A 13141-nucleotide genomic window follows, 5' to 3' on the forward strand; every position below is an offset into this window, starting at 1 on the left:
ATTTTCTATCCAGAATAATTTTATATGTTTTTATATAAATAATTTTACATACACATTTGATATTATATAATAGTATATATGTAATTATACAATATGTATGTATTTTACATGCGTAAGTAAAATGTTTTCATAATGTCTCAATTATCGAATAATCATTTTATATAATGGGTTATGAGAAATAAGGCCAAAAGTTTTCGTGAACGGTTCCTTGACCATAACGTGGGTGCCTAGCTCCTAAGGGACAGTCTCACATATTCTCTGGTAATATGGAAAAGATAAACCACTCCTCCTATACCTAATGACCCTGAAATGTAGGGAGGGGATGGACACATAAGTATATTTGGAACAGTAAAGCTTATCACCAAAATTTAGACTGAACAATTAAGTAACAGAATTTTACTGCATAAAGCATTATATTGGGGAAAAAAAGGAAGATAGAAGACAATATTAAATATGAATCCTTAGTTCATGGACGTGTAGTCAGGTAAATATATAGTTCAGACAATAACAAATAGAGTAAAACAAATTCAAAAGTGAGTTGTATAGACAAAAGAGCTGGATTCAGAGAAATGAGAAATTATTGGAGGTGAAATGAATAACATAGAAAATGCTTTATTTATGAAAGAGAAATATTTTGGATGAGGTATACATGGACGTGCAGTCTTTTGGACTAATGACAAGAGAGTATCCCAGATCTAAAAATAAGTGTAGATGTGAAAATGCAAGGAATGTGATAAGAATGGTGAATAGCTCATTTGGGTTGTATCTGGGAATGGGGAAAGTTGAGTAACTGAAGAGATGTTTAAGAGGCAGCTTACGCCAGTTTCTGAGCTATGTGTCTATCTTCATTGACCATAAAAAAGTGCTTTTGGTAATCTAGAATATATTTTGGTTTTGAGTATCAGGAGATAAAATAAAAGTAGAAGAAGGACTTTAGGAAAAAAATGTTCTAAAAAGGCAGAGTGGGCACTTTTCTCTAATTCTGAAAATGTGAAAACTTCTCCCATAAATTACAGCAAGCAACTTCAGATTTTAAAAATTATGTACAATAGCTCCAAAAAGAGTTCCCTATTCAAGGCTCTGTAATTGAATAACTTAAAATAAGCAATTCTAAAGTCATGAAAATGTAATTCTGTATTTAATAAAGTAAACATTTTCATATCCCATTAAAACATTTTCATTTATTTCATAAATGCTGTTGGTGGTCCTTTTTTAAACCACATTCTGGGATTTTATTTTTATGAACTTATTTTTGTTATTATACTTTAAGTTCTGGGATGCATGTGCAGAACGTGCAGCTTTGTTACATAGGTATACACGTGCCATGTTAATTTGCTGCACCCACATGGTCCTTTTCTTTACATAAATAAATTATGCATGACTTTAGTGCATAAAAGCATTTTTCTTCCTATGGTGTGAATATATTAAGGATCCAGGGTCATTTCAAAATACAATTTGTGTGTGTGTGAAAAAAGGAAATGTTTTCAAATATTAAAAAGAATAAAACCAACAAAAACCCATTTATTTTGATATTAATCAAATACCTTTTCTCCCCATAGCCAAAGGTAATTTTTAAAGAAACTCATGGAATTATAACATATGGGCCGAAAATGTTGAATTTTACAAATTTTAAAAAGCAGTGCATAATATTAAACCCAAAGTAAATGTAACTATACAGAAAGGATTGGATAACAGGTACATCTATCAAACAAAAGGCTCTGCATTTATCCAAGGCTTAGTATTGCTTTATGAGTATTGTGAAGAGAATATGCATTAATAGCATAAAAGTTCTATTGTATACATTTATTTATTGTCAAATTAGTTTTTGTTGTTACATTACTGAAATGAATATTATGTTTTTACATTGTAATGACATATGTTAGAATGTGGAACTTCCTCTCTTTCCTTGCTTCTTATACATAAATAACCTCCTTTCCTAATATTACTTCACTGGATCACCTGCATAACATCCACAGTAATTTATTAGGCAGAACAAAATACTTTAGGTGAAGTAAATAATATTTTATTAAAAATTAATATTGAAAAACAAGTATAAGGATAGGAGAAATGAAACATGAAAATTCAATGACAAGGAGCTTAAGGAAGATGAGGATATTTAAGTTTTGGCAAGCATTGCAATATTTAGCTGAACATTTTCATTTGTAATTAGATTATGAAATAAAGCCAGCTGGCTTTGTAAAGTTTTAAATACTGTGTGAACACAGAAGCATATGGTCTTTTGATGGTGTCAGCTGATTTCAATCTAGGTAGGATACTTACATGTTCCCAACAGTTACGGATTTCTGAAGAGATTTTCCATTAGCTATAAATAATTATCAGTATAAATTAATATTTATCTGACCTATGCTAATTACCTAGCTACTTTTGTATATGTTCCAAATATAACAAAAATGCCCATCATTTACTTTTGTCACTCATTTAATGAGTTAATAGATGTCATTTGTTTTAAGTTTTTTGGATATTTAAGAATAAAGTATAATTCAGAGATTTGAACTTGCCTAGATACTCTCTCTAGTTTTGGAGGGAATGTTAAAACAAAAATCCAGCTTCATATTTAATAAAGGTTGCTGTTGCTGGAATCTATCATATATTACTGATTTTTTGCTCAAACTTTATAAATTCCTAAGCTTTCATGAAACATGCATCTGCTAATTCCTCTCAAACCTTTCCTTTCTCAAAATTAATAAATAGGCAAATAATTAAAATAGTATGGTTTAATAATAGTGGTTTTATCACGTTAGACTCCACAGTCTCCTAAAATGAAGAATCTTAGTATGTGATAGTTAATTTAAACATACTTTTAGTCTTTAAATACTGAACACTTTTCCATTTTCCCAATACGTTAATGAGAAAAAGGTAATTTTTAGAATGCATGGATTCAGTCAGACTACACGCCCTTCTTTTGCATATTAGTTTGTATTTGAAAAAATACAGGTCTGAAGTTTGCCATCCAATTTCAAGTAAGTGACACTGACTTTACAATACTCTTTACATTTGAAAACCATGGCTAATTCCACGCTTCCTTGATCTTTTCTGTTACATTCAATAAACATAATATAGACACATTTTTAAAAGGAAAATATTTCAAAACTAAACATGCATGCATCTTTCAAATCGCCTTCATATAACTATTCCAGAACAGGCCCCCGTTTCAACGAACTTTAATCTGTGCTGTCAGAAGATTCTCACTTGAAAAATTATTCTTAATTTTCCTTAAAAATAAAAATAAAATATAAACTTTTAAACCTGGCAGTTGGTGTAACATTCCTTTGTATCAACAGGCTTGCATATGAGACCTTCGGCATTAACTCTTACTTTCATATAGCTATGTTATCTCTTAGCAATGTACAGCTTTGTCTGTAATGTTCAACTTCTCACCTTCAACTTTTTGTCTTATTATTCCTCTTTACAAATAATCTATTTCAGCCAATTTGTACTCAGTGTTCTGTAACACTCCCATGCTCTCCCCTCTAGGGGCTGTGCTGCACGGATTTCCATAAGCCTCTCCCATTTTTGCATACCAAATTATTTTATCATTCCAGGTTATTGGACTCCTTTTGTAAGCTAATTGTCATAGTATTCTAATTGTCATAGTATTTCATATCTATTACTTAACTTACTCATTTGTAGCTCTATATCTCTCCAATTATATTTGTACATTGGTTTGATTAATAGTTTCCTGAAAACATACTCTATGCTTTCTAATATTTTTGGAAATATCTATCACTCAATTTTATTTGACAAATGAATTTTCCCTTGTCATGTTTTATATCTGACCTATTCAAATACTTGCCAAAGAGAAGAAGCAACAGAGAACATATGTTAGGTGGTTTGTTTGCATGTTTTTGTAGTGTTTGATAAAAATACTCCATTACTGTTGATGTCTATAAATAAGATAAATATATATTTATTTTCCAATTCTTGGGAAGATTATAGTTTAGGATATGAAACTAAGCATTTTTCCTTCAATTTTTATGCAGTAGAGCACATTCGGTGCTAAACAATGGCCTATAACCTTCCTAACTGGTTCTGAATTTGTGATTCTGAGTCATCTTGAATTCTTCATTTCTACTATGTATTGAATATTTGCTTTGTCATCAACATGTTTGCATATGAGACCTTCAGCATTAACTCTCACTTTCATATAGCTGTTTTCTCTTAGCAAAAGCTATCTCTTCTCTTGTCAGCAGATATTAATATGAACTCAAAGGTGCAAAATAAACATTGCATCTTTTCTACTATTGAATATAGAAGTTCCCCAAATGGCTGTTTGTTGGAAATCGACAAAATACATTAAATTGCCATATAGCTATTGCTTTGGATTGTTCAAGCTTTTTCAGTGGAGTCCACTTGTTTATTAAAATAAAAGTAAAATCTTTGCAGCCTCTTTTAAAAAAGGAATAAAGGAATGGTATGTAGAAATGGGATAATCTTATTTTAAGAACAGTAGTTTACTTTGGATGATTTGTTTGAACCTCTTTCACACTCCAGACAACACCATCAGATTTAGCCATACACAGAGCTTCTGGAGAAAAGGACTAAAAATAAAACGACAAGTGAGCTTTTAAAATTAATGTAAAAGTGTCAGCCAACATTTGCCAATGTAATATCAGTTTTTGTAATTATAAACAGTAAGCAAGAAAGGTCAAGTTGCATGGGTCAACAAATAAAATATTCTTATACTGGAAAATAAAAAAGCCCAAAGAAAACTGTTTTTATTTTGCAGATCATTTCTGCATTGCCTGAAACTAGTGGTTTTCATACTAGACTTTGGAGATACCAATTCTGACCAAATTATTTGACATATTCAGAGAAAACAAATGTGAAACTTTTTGAGATTCCTTGGACAAATATAATGAAATAAATGACTACAGCAGTTCTCTAGAGTGGTCAACAATAGCACCAAGAAAAACTGCTAGAGAAATCTTATCTAAGTGAACAATTACTAGAGGAAGAATGAATATGTAGAATATTTGGTGAACACTAGAATAATATACTGTATAAATATTGATAAAAACATAATTCTATATTATGTGTTCTTTAAAAGCATTTAGAAATATAAATGAATCAAAAACTTGATTCTCTTTAATTGAATCCAGGTGTATGTTCATGGGTCCAAGCATTAATTTAGAGTATACAGTCTAATTCCAGGATTTAAAATCTTGGTGTGCCCATTTGAAGACATTTCTTCAGTTTTCTTGATATGTTACCAAAATATCTAGATAAGAATGCTCCAGAAATATTGCTGCCAGAGGAATGTTTAATTGCCTCCAGACTGTAAGCGTGCTGAGGGCCGGGGCTTTGAACTTTCTTTGTTGCTGTGTCCTCAGGAACAACGTGTGGCTTCTAGTGGGTGCCTAACATGAAGACAAAAGACTTGTCACGTAGAGGCAGGGATGTGGAACTGTGCCAAAAACAAACAAAAACCTTTTTTTTTTTTTTCTTCCAGTGTCATTTCAGTGAGGAAAAGACTCTTTCTGTGAAGAAAATAAATTCAGTAATTATAATCATCATGGTGGAGAAGAAAAAGCACCACTAAGCTACTGAGAAAGACACAACAGAGAGAATGCCGGCACAGAACTCTCATGTTTGTTAACTGTTTCTGTTAACCGACAGTGGACATTTAGCAGAGAACTTTGGAGGGAAGAAAAGCCTTCAACAGGGGAAAAAAAAAAAAAAAAAAAAAAAAAAAAAATGCAACACGACATGACTTTTCTTTTGAGTAAGTCTATTAACGAACAAAAATTATTATGTGATGAATCCTAAAGGACCTGAAGCAAGAATAAACTCTTCAGTACAGAAAATATCAGGGGTTAGCAGACCAGGAACATTTGCACAGTACAGCTAGGACCATAAAATAATGATTGTCTTAATCACAATAAACAATAGTAACACCAGCTATATGGGGATGATTACATGGAAATGCTTATCAGAATTCTTCTGTTAAACTATGAATTATATTCATTTATATTTAGGCCTAATGTAAAATAAATTAACTTGTATATAGCATTTCTAAAATTTGGCTTTAGTTATCAAGAAAACATCTTGTAAACATCATACAGGTACAAGTTAAATAAATCATACCTCTATAGTTTTGAAAATGTGCCATGAAGGAAAAATGGTGATAGGATTTATTTTAACAATATAGCCAAGTTTCCCATGTCCAGCATGAATAAGAACAGGTAAGCCTTTACTGAATTCTGTCTAAATAAAAATAAATTCTGGCTAGGTGAATAATTTATTATACTTCTATTACCCAGCCTTTAACTCATCATGCTACTGTGATTAAATACAAATTAAGCACAACAATTGATATATCATTTCATATAATTTCAATTCAAATATTATAGAATCATGCTAGCTATTGCCTAATATTTAAAAAATTTATTCTATATTTTAAATTGACACACAGTAATTACAAATATTTATGCAGTACAAGGTGATGTTTAGATACATGTATATATTGTATAATGCTCAAGTCGGGGTAATTAACATACCACCTCAAACATTTGTCATTTCTTTGTAGTGGGAACATTCAAATCCTTTCTCATAGCTATTTTGAGATATACAATACCTATTACCCAATTTTTTTTAAAAAAAGAATGGTTTAAAGGCTCCCACTATGTAGAAGATGTAAATGTAAACTCATTTGCAAAGGCATTAACCTCAATATACAAACCATCCTGATAAAGCCTCTGTAGGCTACAATGTTATTGGAAAATTAATACAGCCAGGGTCCTAGTGCTGACAAAGCAGAAGTTTTACATGCAAATATTTATCTTCTGTTTCTTATATGCTTATCTGTCTCTCCAAATCAAGAATTGATGAATATCTACATGAGAATGCTAATTAGTTCACCAGTAGAAATAGGAAGGAATTGCAGGTAATGATATCATAAAACAGCTTCAAGCCCTCTGTAAGTGTGTCTACATATATTTATTTGCTAGTTTGCAAACACTGTTGAAAATATTTTAGACTAATGAATGAAAGCCCTGTTTCCACAATCACCTAAGGATAAAAGTGAAAATTTGAATGTTTTGGAAATTTAATGGTTTCTAGTAAATCTTTTATAGTTTCAAGGCCCTTTAAATTTAATTAGTAAATATTTCTGTATGAGCTGAAGCTGTATCATTTTAACAGCTTTTAAAAACCCACTGAGTTTTCTTTCTAAATCTCTAAAATGCAGGAGAAGTAATTTGTTTTTCAGACAACCTCCTGGGCCACATCTTTGAATGAAGGAGCAATCATCCCACCTGTTATCCATGTATTCTATAATTATATTGTAGACCAACATTTTAAGAAAATTGCAGTGCCTATGTGAGAATGGAATCATAGAAAAATGGGAAAAAAAGCAGACCCCAGAGTGACAATGAATTCCAAATCAATGGGGAGAATTGGATATGCAAGTGAAAAATGGTAAATTTAGAACCTAACCCCATACCATCCTTTAAAAAATAAAAGCAAATGATTTATGGAATGGATATAAAAAACAAAACTTTAAGCAATTGGAAACAAAGAAGTATAAGAACAACTTTTTATTTTAGGCACCTAGGCTACCCAAAATCAAGGTGTGGAAAATATAGGGAGGGAGAGGGAAATTCACAGCCGACTCTGGTTAACCATTGCAATAGCTCAAGAAAGTGATGGAGAAATGCTTTCTGGATGGAGAGCATTGAGTAGACTGAAGAAATAAATAAAGCAGCCAGTCTCCACACGACAGGTATTAGTGGGCCTGACCTTTGTCTAATGAACTGAAATAACATTCACAAGAAACCCATACATTTTTTCAAAAGAATTATATTTGCATATAACCAGTATCTAACTTCCTTGTACTAGGAAAGTGGTGGTAGAAATGAAGAGAAATGGGGAGATGTGTGAATTTGTTTAGAAGTAGAGAAAGTATGGTAATAAATTAGATAGGAGAAGTGAGGAAAAGACCACAGATGAATCTTAATTTTCTGGCTTATGAACTCAAGTTATTGTTCATTTTTCTATTTTTCCTTATTTATTTTGGCATTTTAAAATTTAACTGTACAGATAAAACATACTTGAGTACCTTATTTCATTGATACTAACCTCTACTGTTGGGTAATTCCTAAAATTATATTCAGGATATCTGTTTATACATTTACAAATGAATGTAAGCTCTTCTTTTAATTTTGAATGTGAGTTGTCCTTAGCGGATTTCTCTGTCAGGGTTTTCTGTATCTCAGGATGAATCGAGTAGTTTTTTTTAAGTTTAGAAGACCTTAATAATATTGGAATTGCCTGTTCTTCAGCTGTTTGTTTCCATCCATTTTGAAGCTGAAATCTTCCTTTTTTGGAGAAAGGAAGGGCTCTGTATTTTGACTAACTTTTGTATTTTTTCTGTGGTTATTAGTCTATATAGCTTTACTACTTTGTGAAACAATTTTGGCAGTGGATGCTTTTACAGAAAAAAATATCCTACCATATAATTTCATGCATTACTATATTTTAAGTTTTAGATTATATTTCATATTTTTTTTAACATCCAAGTTTTCATCACAGTTGCTGTTATGTCATTCCTTTCTCCTATTCTTGTGATCAGACTTGGCAAATACTTTACTGATTTTTTTCCAGGAACCAACTTTCAGCTGTCCACATGTTTTGTGTTTCATCCATTTTCTCCTTTTGTCTGTATTAAGTCCTGGAACATTTTAGGATATTATTTTACTATATTTTTAGACTCTTGAATTGTAGTCAGCTCTCATTTCTTTTAAATATTTATTGTGTTCTAATAGAGGCATTAATTGCAATAATTTTTTAGTTATTTTTGAAATATTGTACAGGTTTTAATTATGCCCCAATTTTTATTCATTTACAGAGAATGACAATTTTAATTTTGATTTCCTATTTAATGAAGAAGATGTTTAAAGATGACTGGCACTTATTTGATTTCAAATAAAGATAAAGAATCCTTAGGCAGGTAAGACAAGACAATGTGTGGGAAATAAAAGGTATTTGGGCTTAGTATCTTTCTGTTGCATTTGGGAGCAAGAGAGTAGCCAAAGGTAATTCGTACTTTAAAAAATTATTTAGCTTTACTTGGTGGCCTAATACATGGTTTGTCTTTGTGAATGTTCCATGAGTATTTGAAATAATGATTTATTTTTGTCAATTGATGATAGCATATGAGATATTTTTGTTATTCAAATCTTTTAAAATTTTTGGTTATTAGTTTTCTTTCTATATAGCTGAGGAAGATGTCATAAATCCTGTTAGTAGTATTAGGTTAATCACATTTCCTTTATTTATAAAAGGTTTTACTTTTTTTGTGTGTCCACCTGTGCTGAATATATAAAGGTTTGCAATTTTCTATTTACATTAATATTGTCCTCTTATCTTTATGAAATACTAAAGATTTTCCTCTGATCTTTAAGTTGTAAAATATGCTATGTTTTTACCATTATAAAATATACTTTACACTGTTTTTGACTTTAATATTTTTTACTTTAAATTTCATATAATCTAATATTAATATTGCCACTATTGCCTTTCTTTATCTTCTTTCCCTCTCTCTCTCCCTCCCTCCCTCCCTCTATTCCTTCCTTCTTCTTTTCTATTTTCTTTTTTCTCTTTTCTGTTCTCTTCTCTTCCCTTTTTTCTTTTCTTTTCTTTCTTGCTTTCTCTAAGTGTTTGATCTATTCGTGCTCATTTCTTCTAGCCGGGCTTCCTCAAATATCTTTTTAGGAATGATTCTTATAAAAAGAATATAGCTGTATTTTGCTTTTTAAAAATATTTAAATATTCTTTCATAGAATATCAATTCAATGTTGTTATAACACATTTTTTCAGTTCTGCTAATGTTTCCTATTCATTGTACTTTCTTATGTTTCTTCTTTTGCCATTTCTTATTTAACTAATTATTCAAGAGTTTAAAAAATATTGTACATCATAATAGAATACCCATACTATTTGGATATTCTACTATATATTTTTGTGTTGCTAATATTTGAATATCCTGACTGGATAAATACTTTCTCTCAGTATAACAGAGTCTTTCTTCTCACTCTCTTTTACCTTCCATATGCAGAGCAAAGAATGCTAGTTTTTTAATCTAAAAGATTTAAAAGGTTGATATAAAATAACCCTGAAAGCTCATTAGTCCAGTTAGACTATATTTATCTGGTAGCTTTTATAACCAAGGAGCTGTTTCATTTACTGTGGGCACAGTAATAATGACCATCTTTCTGACTTCATGGAGCTCATATTACATCTCTGGTGGGAGAGAGCTTGTATTCTAGTTGGTTAAGAAACAAATATATATATTTAAAATGATATTAATCATGTAAGTACAATGAACAAAAGTAAAGGCAGATAGGAGTATATCATTTTCTACAGAATTTGATTGTAAGTGGGACAGTCAGGAATGTCATTACTGCTGAGCTGATATTGGGATAAGAATTATTCATTCAAAATGATGGAAAATTTATGAGTAAATGGATTAGACAAATTAAAACCCTAAGATATATCAATAAGCTTAGTTATAGCCCTAGTGTTAAAACAGCTGCATCCTTAGAAGTCTTCTCTGAGCATTTGGTGTCTACTTCCTTACAAATAAACTAGAAGTGTTTCTCACATTCATTGTATGTGCACAGCCCATTTGTGCTGAATGAACTGATCTATAATAGGAAATTGAGGTATCATAAATTCCATATTTCTGCTTTGTATATGAAGATGAATATGAGAATATGCTTTGGCATATCAACAGAAAAAGGTAGGGCTGAAATTATATAATAGACAGTGCTCTGTGAGGGAAATAAGAACAACAAAATCCACATTGAATAAACAAAATCAGAAAACACATTCCCTGTTAAATAAAACAAGTGAACTGTTTTCTGACTCTTGATTGGCTATATATCAGTCAAGAGGCTCGGAAATCAGTGACTCATGTGGCAGATGCAGACCTGATGGTGTGTGAAGTAACAAAGGACACATTCAACTTAGAATACGGACCATGAGGAGACGTGAGTGCCTTTCCTTTCTTCAGTAAATGAAACATAACATACTGCAAGCCTCATTTTGAGAAGGACATTCACCTTGAACTGGCTTTCATATTGAAATGCAAGTCTTTGAAAGTTTGTGTTGGAATGTTTATATCAGGAGTGGTATAGGTTAAGATGCTATAACAAAGACGTCAGCCAAAACAGTGAATTAGACAAAAAATGAAAGTGTTTTTGTTTTTGTTTTTGTTTTTTGTTTTTTCTTTTAGTATAACAGTTTAAGTAGACCCGGCCTTGTAGAAAACTCCACCTCTTTCATATCCTCCTATTTATGAGCTTATTGTGGATACCTCAATTCTTTCCATTTCCCAGGGGAAAGAGAGAGACCAAGGGAGTTCAGGTCCTTCTATTTAAGAACCAACAGTTGCACCTGGAACATAAGACTTCTGCTCACTCATAGGTGGGAACTGAACAATGAGATCACTTGGACTCGGGAAGGGGAACATCATACACCGGGGCCTATCACGGGCGCGGGCGGGGGCAGGGGTGGGGGAGGGATTGCATTGGGAGTTATACCTGATGTAAATGACGAGTTGATGGGTGCTGATGAGTTGATGGGTGCAGCACGCCAACATGGCACAAGTATACATATGTAACCAACCTGCACGTTATGCACATGTACCCTAGAACTTAAAGTATAATAATAATAATAATAATAATAATAATAAAAAGACTTCTGCTCACATCCTGTTGCCCAACATTTAATCATACGGCAACCCCGAGTTCCTGGAGTGGTTGAAAAATGCTGTCTTTATATGGTCAGCTATGTGCCTATCTACAGATTATTTATTTTAATTGTTCACTTATTATTAGTTACCAATAAGGTAATATTAATATTAATATAATTGAAGACTACTTTGAAGAAAAGAATTATCTATAATTCTATCATAAGTATCGAATCTTTTCATTGGCCCATGTCTGTCATATTCTTTACTACATCATTTGTATGTATTTTATGTTGTTAAAATAAGTACCATTTCTCCCAGCTATATTATCCAGGAAAGCTCTCGCATGTGAGCAAAAGGACCTCAAGATTGTTCATTTGGGCATTTTGTGTAGTAAAGGAAAAAGAAAACAGAGACATCAATTGGAGAATAGTTATTAGAATAAGTGATTTTGTTTTATGTAGGGTAAATAAATTTTATATATGTATACAAATGCACAAATATACATGTATATACATATACATAACTAATAAATTATAATTTTATACTTATATAATGAGGAATCTTTTAAAAATATAATTTAATGGGTATTTTGAATCTCAGAAATATCTTGTAGAATAGTAGAATTTGCATACATTTAAAAATGTAAAATTGTGAATACTATAACAAAGTGTAATGGTATAGATTCACTAGAGCAATAGTCTCTGGAGAGTGAAGATGGCAGAAGATATTGGGAGTGTTAGTTCAAAAGGAGATTGGTTTACTACATAATGATTTACTTTTTCTAAAATTTCTACAAGTGAGATGATAAAATGTTAATCCCAGGTTGTGGAATTTGGATGGTTGCCTCAATAGTTTTCTTCATATTTCATAGATTTCAAATTGCTTTTATCAAGTTGAAATACAAAGCAAGAAATTCTGTTTAAATACATCATTATTTTGAACCCCTATCCACCTAAAAACAAATTAGTAACTATTGCCTATGATTGATTTATCATGGGAGTTCTGGAATAAAAGTCAGTGAAAGGTGACTGAGATTTCTTACATGAGTTTCCTTGAAGAATAGCAGTGTTATTTATGGGAATAACAAATATTTAGACAAGTCAAATTATATATATGACAAATTGTTGAATTGATTAAATATGAAGTCATTAGAAATTCAGGTGTCAAATTATGTCAAACTTAGGGATGCTATTTTAAAACTACACACACAAACACATTTCAAATTATATCTCATTTATAAGCATATATGTTTTATATAAATAATATATGCTTTTAAATCAGTTTGCCTATATATTAAAACATGCATAGTTTTAGAACTCACATGTGCACAATATTTGAGATAAGTTATTTGTTTTTCTTTCAAAATCTAATTTGTGAAATCTAGGTTTCTGAAAATAGAAATATTGGAAACTAAAGTACTTACAAACT

This window comes from Macaca nemestrina, chromosome 19, assembly GCF_043159975.1.
Source record: "Macaca nemestrina isolate mMacNem1 chromosome 19, mMacNem.hap1, whole genome shotgun sequence".
NCBI classification, from domain to species: domain Eukaryota; kingdom Metazoa; phylum Chordata; class Mammalia; order Primates; family Cercopithecidae; genus Macaca; species Macaca nemestrina.